Source organism: Mustelus asterias, chromosome 2 (genome assembly GCF_964213995.1).
Source record: "Mustelus asterias chromosome 2, sMusAst1.hap1.1, whole genome shotgun sequence".
Taxonomy (NCBI): Eukaryota; Metazoa; Chordata; class Chondrichthyes; order Carcharhiniformes; family Triakidae; genus Mustelus; species Mustelus asterias.
The window spans coordinates 120,087,398-120,106,864 of NC_135802.1; the positions used below are offsets into that span (position 1 = coordinate 120,087,398).

The 19,467-nt window shown below is 43.7% G+C and overlaps 1 protein-coding gene across 5 annotated transcripts in view; it reads left to right on the forward strand.

Moving 5' to 3' along the window:
• Positions 1-19,467, forward strand: part of fbxl7 (F-box and leucine-rich repeat protein 7) — a 293,470-nt gene that overhangs the window by 92,708 nt on the left and 181,295 nt on the right. The window contains exon 1 of one of the 5 annotated variants that reach the window (XM_078240692.1): positions 1,407-1,518. The exons of the other annotated variants lie outside the window; for them this stretch is intronic. The gene's annotated coding sequence lies outside the window, so the exon portion shown is untranslated. Of the gene's footprint in view, positions 1-1,406; positions 1,519-19,467 lie in introns of those variants that run through there. 5 annotated transcript variants of the gene reach the window in all.

Here is a 19,467-nt window from a genome sequence, read left to right on the forward strand (position 1 = left end):
GGGGTTGAGTGCGAGGTGATGAGAGATGGTGGCCTGTTGAATGAAGACAAGGGGCAATATGGAAAAGGGAGTTGTGCAAGGAGGGAAGGTAGGATGATGGCAGGTAGAGGGACAAGGAGATGGATGAAGAAGACAAATAATAGAAGGCAAAGAGAAGAGTGAGGGGGAGGAAGCTGGACCCTAACAAGCCTGCGTGAAAAGCTCAAGAACAAGGGGGTAAAAGGAATACCACATTGTTTAATGGAAAGGGATGCACTACAGTGGAAAGTTTTGTTGCACTCGCCTCAAAGTCTTTTGCTAACTGAGGGCTATCTTGTGTACACTGCTCTTTAGAAATCTGGTTTCATGCTGGCGTGATTTCCCCCTGCTATGATTCGAGATTGGGTCCAAGTGGGACAGGGGTGTCTCACAGGTGATAGGCTTGGGGAGAAGGTAGTTAAATTGAGGAACAGACTTCTTGAGGCTGCTAGCCTTTCCCTCTAGATTGCTGACATCCTGCATGGACTGATGAAGATAGGTGAGCCTAAGAGTGTGCTGGACTGGTATTTAAATGTGATGTCAGGACCTTTGAACCTATTAGCTGAGGGTGGATGGATGAATCAACTGTCGGTTCACTAGAAGAATTAGAGAGGAATGTGCCTGTGCATAATTAATAAGGTTCCAAGTGCAGAATCTGGCGTGGGATCTCACCATTCTGGTCAGTGAGACAGGCATCACCCCAGCTACCTGTAACTGATTAAGTCTCAAAATGGTAGAATTCTGCACTGTATGTTGAGTTTTGCAAGCACAGGTTGGTTGAGTAAGGTCAGTTCTTTGCCTGTAGTGAAGATCAAAGTTTTTGATATGACCTACCAATCAAAGGGATGCACAGCTTACATATCTGGCATCACACCAACATTGAAATTCATATACCACATTACTCATCTGTGTGGTCGACTGAATGTCTTTTTGGCTTCATGACAGCAACCTGTTAATGGAGAAGACCACTTATGGTGTTGTTGTATAGTAGCAGTGGGGAACAGCTAGCCTCGCCTGTTGCTCAAATTTTGAGACAGCTGACTCGTCCAGGGTAACCTGAGATAGACAGGGCCCTTTTCAGGATTGAAAATGGCAGCCTTAGGCCTATTCTTTGGGGACAGCCATTTCCTGGTTCAAATCCCATGCCACTGCCTTGACTAATAATAATAAATTTGCCTGGGTTGAATTTAAACAAAAACTTGGCAGTTAACTGTTCCCTGGTGCATTCTCCATGGCAAAGCCTCTGCCAACCAGAGTCCACTTGCTAGCAACTCATCAGGCTCTTGTCATGCGGTATAAATTACTGTTCCCTTTGAGATTTGATATTCTTGTGAATTTGCCTAGATGAGTGCAAGACAAAAAGTCGTAACAGCATGTCTCTTTTTTTCAGACTAAAGATTGTTGGTAAAAGAACTTGAGCTGACGTGAGGAGGCTGTTTTCACATAATGGGTGTTGTGCACTGTAATGCCATGTCCAAAGAAATGGAATCAGATTGAATGGTAACAGAGAATTGGATAAATACTTGAAATAAGATCATTTACCAGGCTGTGGGGAAAGGCAAAGGAGTGATGCTAATTGCAATGGCACAGACACAACGGCCAAATAGCCTCCTATGCTGTATCATTCTATGATTCCATGAGATCTCTCTCACAACTTAGTTATGCTTTTCTGATGTATGTTTGTTACATTGTTGTGCTACTGCTGTGTCTGTATTCTAGAGCATGCCATTGACCCCAGAGTGACTGAAATTAGTCAAATCTACAGATCAGATTTAAGCTCTGCAGTCCTTCCACATCCAGTTCTGAATGGTGGCGCGCAATTAAACAATTTACTGGCTGAGGAGGCGCCACAGGTATCCCCATCCTCAATGATGGAGGAGTCCAGCACATCAGTGTAAAAGATGAGGCTGAAGCATTCGCAGCAATCTTCAGCCAGAAGTGCTGAGTGGATGATCCATCTCAGCCTCTTCCAGTGGTCCAATAGCATCTCAGATGCCAGTCTGCAGTCAATTTGATTCATTCCACATGATATCAAGAAATGGTTGGAGGCACTGGATACTGCAAAGGCAATGGGCCCTGCTAACATTCCGGCAATAGCACTGAAGACTTGTGCTCCAGAACCTGCAGCTCACCTAGCCCAAGCTCTTCCAGTACAGTTACAACACTGGCATCTACCCGACAACGTGAAAAATTGTCCAGGCATGTCCTGTATACAAAAAGCAGATCAAATCCAACCCGGTCAATTACTGCCCAAGCAGTCAGTAAAATGGTGGAAGGGATCATCAACCTGCTCAATGACACCCAATTTGGTTTCACCTCGGCCACTCAGCTCCTGACCTCATTAGAAGCTTGTTTCAAACATGGATTAAAGAGATGAATTCCAGAGGTGAGGTGAGAGTGACAGCCCTTGACTTCAAGGCCGCATTCAACCGAGTGTGGCATCAAGGAGCCCTAGCAAAACTGGAATCAGGGGACAAACTCTCCGCTGGTTGGAGTCATACTTGGCACATAGGAAAATAGTTGTGGTTGTGGAAAGTCAGTCATCTCAGCTCCAGGACATCGCTGCAGGAGTCCCTCAGGGTAGTGTCCTAGGCCCAACAATCTTCAGCTGCTTAATCAATGACTTTCCCTCCGTCATAAGGTCAGGAGTGGGGATGTTCACCAATCATTGCACAATGTTCAGCGACCCCTCAGGTACTGAAGCAGTCCATGTTCAAATGCAACACGATCTGGACAATATCCAGGCTTGGGCTGACAAGTGGCAAGTAACTTTCACGCCACACAAATGTCAGGCAATGACCATCACCAATAAGAGTCACTAACCACCGCCCTTTGACTTTCAGTGGTGTAACCATCACTGAATCCCCCACTGTCAACGGCTTTGACCAGAAACTCAACGGGACTCGCCACATAAACACTGGCTACAAGAGCAGGTCAGAGACCAGGAATACTACGACGGGCACCTCACCTCCTGACTCCCCAAAGCTATCCACCATCTTCAAGGCACAAATCAGGAGTGTGATGGAATACTCCCCACTCGCCTGGATGGGTGCCGCCCCAACAACATTCAAGAAGCTTGACACCATCCAGGACAAAGCAGCCCACTTGATTGACACCACATCTACAAACATCCATTTCCTCTACCACTGACGCTCAGTAGCAGCAGTGGTGAATTGCTGCAATACATCCTGTAGATAGTACACAAAGATTCTTAGACAGCACCTTTCAAACCTATGATCACTTCCATCTCGAAGGACAAGAGCAGCAGATTCATGGAAACACCATCACCTGCAAGTTCCCCTCCAAGCCACTCACTGACCTGACTTGGAAAGCCATTCCCTCGCAGTCGCTGGGTCAAAATCCTGGAATTCCCTCCCTTTGATTTGATTTATTATTGTCACATGTATTAGCATACAGTGAAAAGTATTGTTTCTTGTGCGCTATACCGACGGAGCATACCGTTCATAGAGAAGGAAGCGAGAGAGTACAGAATGTAGTGTTACAGTCATAGCTAAGGTGCAGAGAAAGATCAACTTAATGCAAGGTAGGTCCATTCAAAAGTCTGACAGCAGTAGGGAAGAAGCTGTTCTTGAGTCAATTGGTACGTGACCTCAGACTTTTTCTCAACGAAAGAAGATGGGAGGGAGAATGTCTGGGGCATGTGGGGTCCTTAATTATACTGGCTGCTTTGCCGAGGCAGCAGAAAGTGTAGAAAGAGTTAATGGATGGGAGGCTGATTTGCATGATGGACTGGGCTACATTCATGCCCTTTTGTAGTTTCTTGCGGTCTCAGGCAGAGCAGGAGCCATACCAAGCTGTGATACAACCACAAAGAATGCTTTCTGTGGTGCATCTGTAAAAGTTGGTGAGATTCGTAACTGACATGCCAAATTTCCTTAGCCTTCTGAGAAAGTAGGGGCATTGGTGAGCTTCCTTAATATAGTGTCGGCATGGAGGGACCAGGACAAGTTGTTGGTGATCTGGCCACCTAAAAACTTGAAGCTTCCGACGCTTTCCACTTTGTCCCCGTTGATGTGGACAGGGGCATGTTCTCCTCTACGCTTCCTGAAGTTGATGACAATCTCCTTTGTTTTGTTGACATTGAGGGAGAGAGTATTGTTGCTGCACCAGTTCACCAGATTCTCTATCTCATTCCTGTACTCTGTCTCGTCGTTGTTTGAGATCCGACCCACTACGGTGATGTCGTCAGCCATCTTGAAAATCGAGCTGGAGGGGAATTTGGCCACACAGTCATAGATGTATAAGGAGTATAGTAGGGGGCTGAGAAAGCAGCCTTGTGGGGCAGCGGTGTTGAGGATGATCGTGGAGGAGGTGTTGTTGCCTATCCTTACTGATTGTAGTCTGTGAATTAGGAAGTTCAGAGTCCAGTCGCAGAGGGAGGAGCCGAGGCCCAGGCCACGGAGTTTGGAGATGAGTTTCGTGGGAATAATGGTGTTGAAGGCTGAGCTGTAGTTAATAAGTAGGAGTCTGATGTAGGTGTGTTTGTTATCTAGGTGTTCCAGGGTTAAGTGCAGGGCCAGGGAGATGGCAAACTGTAGTGAATCCAGGTAGTCCGGGAGGCTGGACTGATTTGTGCATGACTAGCCTTTCGAAGAATGATGGATATCAGAGCCACCGGCCGATAGTCATTAAGGCACGCTGCTTGGTTTTTCTTGGGTATCGGGAGGGATGATGGTCGTCTTCTTGAAGCAGATACGGACCTCAGATTATTGTAAGGAGAGATTGAAGATATCTGCAAATACCCCTGCCAGCTGATCCGTGCAGGATCTGGGTGCTCGTCTGGGTACCCCATCTGGGCCAGTTGCTTTCTGTGGGTTGACCTTTGAGAAAGCTTCTCTGACATCTGCAATGGTGACCCCGGATACAAGGTTCATCCCGGGCTTCCAGGGTGGAGGGCAAGCTCTTGCTGACCTCCTGCTCAAAATGGACGTAGAATGCAATGAGCTCATCAGGGAGGGGTCTGTTGGAGCCGACGATTTTACATGCCTTCATCTTGTAGCCTATTATGTCTTGCAGACCTTGCCATAGTCGGCGGGGCTCGGTGTGGCAATCCTGGGACTCTATGCCAAAAGACAGTACCAGACCAAGCTAGAGTCATAGAGGTTTACAGCATGGAAACAGGCCCTTTGGCCCAACTTGTCCATGCCATCCTTTTTTTTGTAAAACCCCTAAGCTAATCCCAATTGCCTGCATTTGGCCCATGTCCCTCTATACCCATCGTACCCATGTAACTATCTAAATGCTTTTTTAAAAGATAAAATTGTTCCTTCCCCTACTACTACCTCTGGCAGCTTGTTCCAGACACTCATCACTCTGTGTGAAAAAATTGCCCTTCTGGACACTTTTGTATCTCTCCCCTCTCACCTTAAACCTATGCCCTCTAGTTTTAGACTCCCCTACCTTTGGGAAAAGATATTGACTATCTACCTTGTCTATGCCCCTCATTATTTTATAGACCTTTATAAGGTCACCCCTCAGCCTCCTACATTCCAGAGAAAAAAGTCCCAGTCTATTCAGCCTCTCCTTATAACTCAATCCATCAAGTCCCGGTAGCATCCAAGTAAACCTTTTCTGCACTCTTTCTCCTTTAATAATATCCTTTCTATAATAGGGTGACCAGAACGGCGCACAGTATTCCAAGTGTGGCCTTACCAATGTCTTGTGCAACTTCAACAAGACGTCCCAACTCCTGTATTCAATGTTCTGACCGATGAAACCAAGCATGCCGAATGCCTTCTTCACCACTCTGTCCACCTGTGACTCCACTTTCAAGGAGCTATGAACATGTACACCTAGATCTCTTTGTTCTGTAACTCTCCCCAACGCCCTATCATTAACTGAGTAAGTCCTGCCCTGGTCCAAGCTACCAAAATGCATCACCTCGCATTTGTCTAAATTAAACTCCATCTGCCCACTGGCCTAATTGATCAAGATCCCGTCGCAATCAGAGATAACGTTCTTCACTGTCCACTATGCCACCAATCTTGGTGTCATCTGCAAACTTACTAACCATGCCCCCTCTCTTCTCATCCAAATCATTAATATAAATGACAAATAACAGTGGGCCCAGCACTGATCCCTGAGGCACACCGCTGGTCACAGGCCTCCAGTTTGAAAAACAACTCTCTACAACCACCCTTTGGCTTCTGTTAAGAAGCCAATTTTGTATCCATTTAGATACCTCACCCTGGATCCCGTGAGATTTAACTTTATGCAGCAACCTACCATGCGGTACCTTGTCAAAGGCCTTGCTAAAGTCCATGTAGACAACATCAACTGCACTGCCCTCATCTACCTTCTTGGTTACCCCTTCAAAAAACTCAATCAAATTTGTACGACATGATTTTCCACTCACAAAGCCTTCTGACTGTCCTAAACAGTCCTTGCATCTCTAAATGCCTGTAGATCCTGTCTCTCAAAATACCTTCCAACAATGTACCCACCACAGATGTGAGGCTCACTGGCCTGTAGTTCCCAGGCTTTTTCCCTGCAGCCCTTTTTAAATAAAGGCACAACATTTGCCAGTCTCCAATCTTCAGGCACCTCACCTGTGACTATCAATGATTCAAATATCTTGGCTAGGGGACCTGTAATTTCCTCCCTAGCCTCCCACAATGTCTTGGGATATACCTCATCAGGTCCCGCAGATTTATCTACCTTGATGTGCTTTAAGACTTCCAGCACCACCTCCTCTGTAATATGTACACTCCTCAACACATCACTATTTATTTCCCCAAGTTCCCTAACATCCATGCTTTTCTCAACAGTAAATACTGATGAGAAATATTCATTTAGGATCTCACCCATCTCGTGTGGATCCGCACATAGATGACCTTGTTGATCTTTAAGAGACCCTACTCTCTCCCTTGTTACTGTTTTGCCCTTTAAGTATTTGTAGAAGCTCTTTGGATTCTCCTTTGCCTTATCTGCCAAAACAATTTTGTGTCCCCTTTTTGCCCTCCTGATTTCTCTCTTAAATCTACTCCTACACCCCCCCATACTCTTCAAGAGATTCACTTGATCACAGCTGCTTATGCACATCATGTGCCTCTTTCTTCTTCTTGACCAGGGCCTCAATATCCCGAGTCACCAGGGTTCCCGACTTCTGCCAGCCTTGCCCTTCACTCTGAGAGGAATGTGTTTACCCTGAACCCTGGTTAACACACTTTTGAAAGCACACCATTTACCAGACGTCCCTTTGCCTTCCCACAGACTCCCCCAGCTAACTTTTGAAAGTTCCTGCCTGATACCATCAAAATTGGCCTTGCCCCAATTTAGAATTTTAACCTTTGTGACAGACCCATCATTCTCCATTGCTATCTTAAAACTAATAGAATTATGGTCACTGGTCCCAAAGTGATCCCTCACTAACACTTCTGTCTCCTGCCCGCCCTTATTTCCCAAGAGGAGGTCAAGTTTTGCCCCCTCTCTAGTCGAGCCATCCACAAACTGATTGAGAAATTTCTCTTGAATGCACTCAACAAATTTCTCTCCATCCAACCCTCTTTGATGGATCTCCTTGAGATCATATCTGGCTTTCTTGTATCGATCAAGGTCACCTGACTTGAGTGCCTCAGACCTGGACTTCAGCAAGCAGTGGATATCCCTGTTCCTTCATGGTTTTCGGTTGGGGAACACGCGGATTTGCTTCTTTGGCACGCCCTAATGGCATTGTGGGTCAACCCACAGAACGTGGACTGCAGCAATTCAAGAATGCAGCTCACCATCACCTTCTCAGGGGCCACTATGGATGAGCAATAAATGCTGGCCAGCCGCCCATGTGCCGCAAATGAATAAAAACTCATAGCCGCCTGCCTCCTATGGAGTTATACTTTGTGTTAATACTGCAGATTACTTTTCCTTTGTTTTCTGTTATAATTGATCTCTTGAATGTCAAAGATAAGCTAGCAGAAGGTTGTGAGAAATTATAAGTTTAAGAATGCATTTCAGACTTTGCATGCAATGTAACATTGCAATAATAAATTACTGGTGCAGATGATGATTACAGAAAATTGTGATTTTGGACAGGGTTGCCAGGTTTCATAAGGTTATTTTCCCATTCTGAAAGTACTTTGAAAATTTGTGCTTCTATTTATGGGAGCATTGCTATTTAAGTGCTTTTCTCTCCCTGCAGTAGATTATTTTGAGATGGATCTATTATATTCCTATTACAATTAGTAGAAGCGGCTAGCCTTGCAATTTTTTAAAATGGCCGTTCTGTCTTTGTCACATGGGGTACAACTCAAAAAATACAAAATGATTTCAGGACCACACACATTATTGACTACACACATACATTTCTTAATTGTAAATTTATCCAAAGCTGGCACTTGCTTTGCATCCTTAGTTACCCAAGATAAAATTGATTGGAAGGCTAGGCCATATCGGATGGCAGTTAAAAGTCAATCCATAGATGCCTACATTGCAGAAACCATTCGGCCCATCAAGTCTGCACCAACTCTCTGAAAGAACATTCCTCCCAGACCCACCCCATCCTACCCCTGTGACCCTGCACATTTACCATGGCTAATCCATCTAACCTACACATCTTTGGACACTAAGGGCCAATTCAGCATGGTCAATCCATCTAACCTGGATTCATGAAGGGAAAGTCATGTTTGACTAATTTACTGGAATTCTTTGAGGATATAACGAGTGCGGTTGATGAATTTACTGGATTTTTATGAAGATATAATGAGTGCGGTTGACAGAGGGGAACCGGTGGATGTGGTGTATTTAGATTTCCAGAAGGCATTCGATAAGGTGCCTCACAAAAGGTTGCTGCAGCATAAGATAAAGGTACACGGAGTTGGGGGTAAAGTGTTAGCGTGGATTGAGGATTGGCTATCTAACAGAAAGCAGAGAGTCGGAATAAATGGGTGCTTTTCCGGTTGGCAATCAGTGACTAGTGGCATGCCGCAGGGATCGGTGCTGGGGCCTCAACTATTTACCATATACATAGACGATCTGGAGGAGGGGACTGAGTGTAGGGTAACAAAGTTTGCGGTTGACACAAAGATGAGTGGGAAAGCAAATTGCGTGGAGGACGCAGAGTCTGCAGAGAGATTTGGATAGGCAAGGATCTGGCAGATGGAGTATAATGTTGACAAGTGTGAGGTTATCCACTTTGGAAGGAATAATAGTAAAATGGACTATTATTTAAACGGTGAAAAATTACAACATGCGACTGTGCAGAGGGACCTGGGGGTCCTTGTGCATGAATCACAAAAACTCAGTTTGCGGGTGCAGCAGGTGGTCAAGAAGGCAAATAGAATGTTGGCCTTTATCGCGAGAGGGATGGAGTATAAAAGCAGGGAGGTCATGCTGCAACTGTACAGGGTACTGGTGAGGCCGCACCTAGAGTACTGTATACAATTTTGATCCCCTTATTTAAGAAAGGATATATTAGCTTTGGAGGGGGAACAGAGAAGGTTCACCAGGTTGATTCCGGAGATGAGGGGGTTAGCTTATGAGGAGAGATTGAGTAGACTGGGCCTGTACTCATTGGAGTTTAGAAGGTTGAGGGGAGATCTTATAGAGACATATAAGATAATGAAGGGCTAGACAGGGTAGAATCAGCGAGGTTATTTCCACTTACAATGGAAACAACTAGGGGGCATAGTCTCAAAATACGAAGGAGTCAATTTAGAACAGAGTTGAGGAGGAACTTCTTCTCCCAGAGGGTAGTGCATTTTTGGAACTTTCTGCCCGATGAAGCAGTAGAGGCTACCTCGTTAATTGTGTTTAAGTCACAGATAGATAGATTTTTAACCATTAAGGGAATTAAGGGTTATGGGGAGCGGGCGGGTAAGTGGAACTGAACCCACTATCAGATCAGCCATGATCTTATTGAATGGTGGAGCAGGCTTGAGGGGCTAGATGGCCTACTCCTGCTCCAATTTCTTATGTTCTTATGTTCTAACCTGCACAACGTTGGACTGTGGGAGGAAACCCGAGTACCGGAGGAAACACACGCCAATATGGGGAGAATGTGCAAACTCCAAACAGTCACCCAAGGCCAGAATCGAACCCGGGTCCTTGGTGCTGTGAGGCAGCAGCGCCCTGTCACGTTGTCATATGTAGCTCTGTTTGAGTGAGGACAGTGAGCCAGTTGTGTTTTGACAACCAGTTGATAATTTCATGCTGACATTTACTATTGGCTTTGCATTTCCAGGTAAAAAATAAAAGAATTGAAATTCTTAATGTGTTGGAATTTCAACTCGCATCCCCTAGATTAATTTTCTACTCCTCTGGATTACTGGTTTACCTTGCCCTATAACTGTAACCACGACACTACTATATCCCAACTACTTTTGTGTAATGCTCAGAATCATGTATTTCACTCAGCAAAAGCATCTAATGGCAGAAAGCAGACAGCGCTCTGTTGTCATCAGTATTTAGAAATTGGTTGTACACCAGCTCCAATTATCTGATGCACACTGTTGGAGGAAACAGTCAACTTCATTCAGAAAGTCTCACTATAATTCACCAGGCTGCAAATATCTGTGACTGTCACCCAGTGTTACGAGTATTCTGTATCTGTGCAGTCGACAATTGGGCCACACTGACACCAAACATACAATGTAACAGTACTACTAAAGCAAAGCAGCAACACATGGCATGCAGCTCAGTTTACATGTTGCTTTGACATCTCAGACAGGATTTTGAGGTTGTTTTCACAGACTGGCAAGGAATTCCCACATGGCTTGTTTTATGCAGACAGTTCACTGAAATATCTCGTCGTAACTTCACTATTTCTTTCTTGTGATTAATAGCTGCTATGGAAACTATTGGGCCTTGTTCTGCCTATCCAAATATTGTTAACAATTCGATATGCGAGCTAATTTTTGATACTTTGATGCTAGTATTAGAAACAGTTAGCATACTGAGAACTTTTGAGTATTTTCAGTATGCTGTATACATGAGACACATTACTGCACGTAATGCTTTTCATAGAAAACAGTATTTAGTAAATATTGTACTTGCACACTTACACCAGATAATGCAAAACTGCACACTCCTGACCTGTAATGTTTCATCTATTAAATTTATTGGGTGGAATTTCACAGGTTAATACTGCACCCTCATTGTGTGGTGGGAGGACAGAAATGTTCACAACATTCAACTGAAATGAACATTACAATAACATTTTACATATAAATCAAAATAGGTGTAGAACTGAGAATGCTTAAATGGCAAATAAAGGCCAAGCAGGGAATAAAGTTTATGCGCTGTAAAGCTGTTCTCAGAATCTTAAGCTGGCATTTTCCGGCAGCGGAGGCGGCTCACCATTGGTTGCTGGTGGGATCTTCCAGTCCTGCCAAAGCCTAAGGTGTTTTACATAGCTCATCCTTGCCACTACCAGGGACGGACTGTTGGCGGCAATGTAAGATCTCGCCGGCAAGAGGGTCCAGAAAATCCTACCCTGAGCTATCTGCTGGAAATTCTTTCATGAAGTTTCTTTTTGAGTTTTATGTTGTGAATTAAATATTTTTTTAATGAATAGCTAACAGAATTAAGTGAAATTGTTTCTCCTGTTATAATATTTTATATTCCATTGATAAATTCCAGTTCTGTGGAATTCCAGATTCATCCTTTACTGTCCATGATATCATCTGGCAAATAAGCCATGTATTTATATTTAATCTTTCATGAAATATGAGAAATGAACAAAGAACAGTACAGCACAGGAAACAGGCCCTTCGGCCCTCCAAGCCTGTGCCGCTCCTTGGTCCAACTAGACCAATCGTTTGTATCCCTCCATTCCCAGGCTGCTCATGTGACTATCCAGGTAAGTCTTAAACGATGTCAGCGTGCCTGCCTCCACCACCCTACTTGGCAGCGCATTCCAGGCCCCCACCACCCTCTGTGTAAAAAACATCCCTCTAATATCTGAGTTATACTTCGCCCCTCTCACCTTGAGCCCGTGACCCCTCGTGAACGTCACTTCTGATCTGGGAAAAAAGTTCCCACCGTTCACCCTATCTATCCCCTTCATAATCTTGTACACCTCTATTAGATCTCCCCTCATTCTCCGTCTTTCCAGGGAGAACAACCCCAGTTTACCCAATCTCTCCTCATAGCTAAGACCCTCCATACCAGGCAACATCCTGGTAAACCTTCTCTGCACTCTCTCTAACGCCTCCACGTCCTTCTGGTAGTGCGGCGACCAGAACTGGACGCAGTACTCCAAATGTGGCCTAACCAGCGTTCTATACAGCTGCATTATCAAACTCCAGCTTTTATACTCTATACCCCGTCCTATAAAGGCAAGCATACCATATGCCTTCCTCACCACCACCTCCACCTGTGTTGCCACCTTCAAGGATTTGTGGACTTGCACACCTAGGTCCCTCTGTGTTTCTATACTCCTGATGACTCTGCCATTTATTGTATAACTCCTCCCTACATGATTTCTTCCAAAATGCATCACTTCACATTTATCCGGATTAAACTCCATCTGCCACCTCTCCGCCCAATTTTCCAGCCTATCTATATCCTGCTGTATTGCCCGACAATGCTCTTCGCTATCCGCAAGTCCAGCCATCTTCGTGTCATCCGCAAACTTGCTGATTACACCAGTTACACCTTCTTCCAAATCATTTATATATATCACAAATAGCAGAGGTCCCAGTACAGAGCCCTGCGGAACACCACTGGTCACAGACCTCCAGCCGGAAAAAGACCCTTCGACCACTACCCTCTGTCTCCTATGGCCAAGCCAGTTCTCCACCCATCTAGCCACTTCTCCTTGTATCCCATGAGCCTTAACCTTCTTAACCAACCTGCCATGTGGGACTTTGTCAAATGCCTTACTGAAATCCATATAGACGACATCCACGGCCCTTCCTTCATCAACCGCTTTTGTCACTACCTCAAAAAACTCCACCAAATTTGTAAGGCACGACCTCCCTCTTACAAAACCATGCTGTCTGTCACTAATGAGATTGTTCCGTTCTAAATGCACATACATCCTGTCTCTAAGAATCCTCTCCAACAACTTCCCTACCACGGACGTCAAGCTCACCGGCCTATAATTTCCTGGGTTATCCCTGCTACCCTTCTTAAACAACGGGACCACATTCGCTATCCTCCAATCCTCAGGGACCTCACCCGTGTCCAAAGAAGCGACAAAGATTTCCGTCAGAGGCCCAGCAATTTCATCTCTCGTCTCCCTGAGCAGTCGAGGATAGATGCCATCAGGCCCTGGGGCTTTGTCAGTTTTAATGTTCCCTAAAAAACCTAACACTTCCTCTCTTGTAATGGAGATTTTCTCTAACGGGTCAACACCTCCCTCCGAGACACTCCCAGTTAACACGCCCCTCTCCTTCGTGAATTTCGATGCAAAGTATTCATTTAGGATCTCCCCTATTCCCTTGGGTTCTAAGCATAATTCCCCTCCTTTGTCCCTGAGAGGTCCGATTTTCTCCCTGACAACTCTTTTGTTCCTAAGGTATGAATAGAATGCCTTAGGATTCTCCTTAATCCTGCCTGCCAAGAACATCTCGTGACCTCTTTTTGCCCTTCTAACTCCCCGTTTGAGTCACAATTAGACTTGGGTGATGTATTTTTTTGATTTGTATTTGTGTGAATTCTATGTTAACATTAATTGCACTTGTAAACCATTTATGGAATGGCCAAGTGCAGCATTTTCCTTTGTTAGACTCCTTTGTGTTCTAAATATCAGCTTGCCTTGTCTGCAAATAAATCCCTTGCAATTCTCCCCACAAAATATTTGATAGTTCCAGCCCACTGTAGGACATTGACCCACACACTCTTAAGAAACTCCCACTGTGATAATCTACTGGGACTCATGATGGGGAGATGCCGGCGTTGGACTGGGGTAAACACAGTGAGTGTTGTGAGACTTCTTACTACATAATCTACTGGTACATTGTATGTGTGCACATGGTAAATAGTCATTAGGATAAGGTGCCTGGAAGTGCTTAGCACTTGTGCAGCTGCCTCCCAGGAAGTGTGGTTGACTTCAAAATTGGGACAGTGCTGTAAAATCCCTATAGTGTAGAAGCAGGACATTTGGCCCATCGAGCCTGCACCAACTCTCCGAGAGAGCATCTTACCCAGGCCCTACCCCTGTGCCTCACGTATTTGCCCTATTAATCACCCCAACTTACACATCCTGGGACACGAAGAGACAATTTAGCAAGGCCAATCAACCTACCTTGCATATCTTAGAAACTATCGCAGACTTAGAGAAGTTTCCAGGTGGAGCATGTGGGCTATAAGGAAAGAACTTAGGCCAAGTAAACTGGTATGTTTTTCAGATTTCATCATGGGCAATTACCGAGTAACAGTAATTGCTGCTATTTCATTACTAAACATCAGAAGTGTAGAAATTGAGAGAGAAGATTTGGAAGAGGAAAGGTGAGGAAGTGAAAGCTGAAGTGTGAGTCACCTTTTCAGTAGCATTCCTGACATTTTATTGGAATTAGGAAATTGAGGAAATCTAGATAAATTCAGTGAGTCTGCATTTCAGGTGGGTGAAAGTAGGATTTGAAGACAGGAGCCTGATGGGGGAGGTTGGCGGCGAACCAACAGTGTTCTCCATCATTACCCTTCCAAAACTGACTGCGACTTCAGGATGTCGGGTGTGCACAGATTAATGTGGAAATCTTGAAGTTTTTTTCAGAACATTTTCGCTTCCCTGATCTTCAATTTGCTCTGAATGTGTGAGGCCGCTGCAATGAATGGAGATTTGGCTGAATGCCAAATTCTCCATCCTCGTTGGTGGCGGGGCATGAACAGCCAGAGAATTCCGACCATAGTCATTTTTTGGCAAAATCATGGCTAATGTTTCAAGTCCATTAGATCCTTTTAGTAGAAGAGCCACGTGGACTCAAAACGATAACTCTGCTTCTCTCTCCACAATGCGCCTAACTACTTTTGTATTCGATTCCCCTTGCATAAATGATATTTTATTAGTTTTCCAATTTACTACTTAAACAAAGGAGCAACATTGGCTATTCTCCAGTCCTCTGGGACCTCTCTTGTGACTAAAGCGGATTCTAAGATTTTGTATAAGGTCCCAGTAATTTCCTCCCTCGCCTGTCAGTATTCTGGGATAGATCTCATCAAGTCCTGGGGACTTGTCGATCTTAATGCTTTTCAAAACACCTAACACCTTTTTTTATATCGAATTGCCCTAGAAATCAACACACCCATCTCAAGACTCACCATCTATCATGTCCTTTGCCTTTGTGAATACTGATGGAAAGTATTCTTTAAGGAGCTCACCCACTTTCTCCAGTTCCACACATAAATTCCCTCCTTTGTCCTTGAGCAGACCTACCCTTTCCCTAACTACTCCATTGCTCTTTATATATGTGTAAAATGCCTTGGCGTTTTCCTTAATCCTGTTTGTCAAGGACATTTCATGGCCCCTTCTGGCCCTCCTAACTCCTTGTTTAAGTTCTTTCCTGCTTTCTTTATATTCTTCGAAGGCTCTGTCTGTCTTCAGTTTCTTAAACCTTGTCTATGCCTCATTTTTCTTTTTGACTAAGCTCTTGTCATCCAAGGTTCCCGATGCTTGCCATCTTTATCTTCATTTTCACACAAACATATTGGCCCTAAACTCTAATCTACTGACGTTTAAAAGATTCCCACGTGACAGATGTGAATTTACCCTTAGACAACCGTCCCCAATCTACATTCCCTAGTTCCTGCCTAATATTGTTGTTACTCCTCTAACTGCTTTATATGGATGGAGGTGGATGTAATTGCACCTAAGTTTAGTCTTGTTTGTCAGCAGTGCGTACTAACAATTAAAGTTTACTGCCACCGATATTCTGCCATTTTTGCACCTCATATAAGGTCATCGGCACAGCAGGTTTGGTGCTGTTCCATCAGATGACTAAACCTGCCGCTATGAATCCATTGGCTGCACTCTTGAGTCACAAGATTGTGGGCTCAAATTTGATTCCATGACTTTGAGTATAAAAATCTTGGCTGAACACTCCAGTGCAGTCCTGACAGAATGCAGCATTGTCAGAAGTGGTGTTTTTCTGATGAGATGTAAAACTGAGGCCATCTCAGGGTGGATGCATTGTAACTGACACCAAGGCACTATTCTCAAGAAGGGTACAGCAGTCAGTCCTGGGCAATATTTATCCATTAATCGGCATAACAAAAAAAAATGATCTAGCCATTATCACAGTGCTGTTAGTGGGGTTTGCTGTGTGCAAATTAGTCACCACATTTCCTGCAAAAGTACTTTGGGAGATGGTTGTCAAAGACGATATGTAATTACAAGTCTATTTTCTTTTCTCTTCATGGAATCCATGAACTTCATGGCTGGAGTTTTTCCCAAGCAGAAAATAAAAAAATGACTGGCAGAAACAGTGTTAAAGACCACTTTTAATTATACCTGGTTCCAATATTGAAAACTGCGATAAACAAATTATTGTTGCCCTGCCCTTCTTTAATGTCACCTCAGATGATCACTTTCCTGAAGGTGCATTATTTTGTTGACTAGATTAGAAAAGCTCAGACTCTTCAACTCGGAAACGATATAGATAATAAGGACTTTAGAGATCCATAAGTTACTAAGTGGAACAGGAAAAGTTAGCCTGAAGTACTCTTTCATTTGAAAGCATGATTTGGAAGACAACAGGACATAGGTTCAGAAAGCACTTATTCACTCAGTATTTAATAGCCTTACAAGTAGGAGAGTGGAGTCAAGAGGCAGTCAAATGCTAGTCAGATGGTATTATAAATTGCAATGAAAGCATAAGACTGATGGACCAAATGGACTCCTTCATCTTTATTTATCTTTGTCATCCTTGTGACTGAAACATGGATATAAAAGAATTATAGCTAGATAGCACATTATTACTGAACTCTCTGGTGACAACATTTGTTATGGTTACTGCTAATCATGTGGAGTTCCTGTTTATTCAGCAAGGCCAGGATGTAAAAATTATTTATTTTTTTTCGCTAGTATTTGACTTGATTGGAGATGAACACATGGCTGAATTATGAACTTTTGAGTTTTGGTATGTTACAGCATTCCAGCGAGCCAGAGAATCTAACCAACCTCTCATTATTTTCTCACTACAACTTATAAATGTCTCATTTTTCTATTCTTAGAAATGCACTTCAAGATCTTCTGGAGATTGCTATAGTATAACTGATCCAAAATATCTGTGCCTGTTATATTTGGAAGATTTTCTGACTTACAAAAAATGTTTCTGACTGCAGTGTTGCTTTAAATCTTTCTGACTCCTTGACGTTTCACATGTGTGCTTATTTCCAGTTTGAGAATTTAAGCATGATTATTGTTCAGCCCACTTTGGCAAGCCTTAATCTCGCCCTGCAATTTCGAAGCCAAATTGCTGCATAGCCAGAAGGAATAGTTCAGACGAGACCTTACAGATTGTTGGAGCCAAGGAATTGTTTCTATCAGTTCACATCATTGGCTGCATAATTTAAAAATTCTGAGAAGACAGTGTTTTATTCAGAATTATTTATATGCCAGTTCATTTCTATCAAAAAATAAAATGATGATCTATTATATAAGCAAAACAATGTTGCCAGCACAATGAAAAAGTAATTTTACTTAAGGTCACGTTCCTTTCTTGATTGAGTCCACTAAATATTTTCAACTCTTGTTGATTTTATAGGACAAAATAATATTCAAATCTATGTTTTAAATTATTCTAAACGGTACTTAAGGTGGCACCTGTCTGTCTCAGAAGACGATGAAATTCATCTAGTGTGCATTTCATGTCTGGATTGAACATTGTTGTAGCCGTAGAGGCCAATTCATGAGTGTCAATCCCTTCCGCAGTTCGCACAGATGAATAGCGTTGGCCCGAGGTTGACTGAGGTTTTTGTCTTCCGGTGGGCTTTCTTTTCCACCATCTGGTCATTTCTTTTGTCCACTGCTTTTTCCATGTTGATACTGAGGTACTCTGTTCAGCAGCAAGGACTTCCCATGCATTGACTCTGATCCTGATCAACTTGAGGTCTCGCTTGCAGACATCCTTTTATTGCAGACATAGGTGACCTGTCGGACTTGTGCCAATAGAAAGCTAGCCATGGAACATGTCTTTAAGGATTCAGCCACATGACATAGCCAACAGAGTGACCAACGAATCAGAAGGGCAAACATGTTGGATATCTCTGCATGCTGGTGTACCTCCATATGTGACATGCTGTCTTACCAGGAGATGCATGATATTCATATGAGGCAGTGAAGTGGAAGCTGTTCAGTCACTTGGTTTGCATAAGTTGCCCATGCCTCATTTATGTAAAGGGGGAAGAGGACACAAGCTTGATACACTTGGAGCTTTGTATTTTTGGCTATTTTGAGGTTGGTCCATGTTTGACCTCTCAACTTTGACATGATAGTTATTGCCTTGGCAGCCCTGGTGCTGATTTCAGCATCAAGTTTAGGTTGCTGGTAATTGTTGATCCAAGGTATGCAAAGCTGACAATGACCTCCAGAGTGAGATTGTCAATGCTGGTGGAAGGTGAAGTTTCTACGTCCGAGCCCATAACTTTGGACTTCCTGATGCTGATTTGTCAGTCTAAACTCCTTGCAGGCCTGGGAGAACCGATCCATGAGCTGTTACAAGTGAATTTCAATATGGAATGCTAGTGCAGCGTCAACAAAAAACAGCAACTCATGGACATTATGCAATTTGGGCTTGGCACACAATCTTACTAAGTTGAACAACTTGCTGTTAGCTCTGTTGTGCAGGTAGGCACCCTAATTTGAGACATTCAATAGCAACTTGGAGAAAAATATGCCAAAGAGAATTGGGGCCAGGACGCAGCCCTGCTGAACTTGAAGACCTCTTATGATGCCGCATTATAACTGAGGAAACTGTGCATGCTCTCATGGAAACAGAAATTACCCCCAGGAGACCAGACTGGCATCTATTTTCCACAGAATTTAAAGAGCCTGTCTCTGTTGATGAGATGAAGGCCTTGGTGAGGTCTAAGAAGAGTGCTCTGAGCTGTTGGTGGCATTTCTCCTGTAACCACCAAAGTGAGAAAAAATCGTGACAGCTGTCAATCTGCCAGCTCTGAAGCTGCACTCGGGATCTACAATCTGGTCAGAACAATATGAGTAAAGGCTTTCCCCATGATACTTAACAAGGAGATGCCATGGTAATTGTTACAATCACTGCAATTCCTTTTTTTTGACCATATCAAAAGGTGACTATATCACATATGTCTTGGAGCACAAATCTATCCTTCCAGCAGAGAGATACGAGTTCATGGAGATGTTTAAGCATCTGTTGGTTTTTCACTTTCAATGATTTCAGGTGGAATGCCATTATTTCCTGAGGCTTTACCATGGGCAAGATAGTCAATGGTCTTGTGGAACTTTACTATGGTGAGTTCGCTGTCCAGCCCTTCCACAACAAAGTGAATACTTCTTCAGTGACTACGTTCTCCATT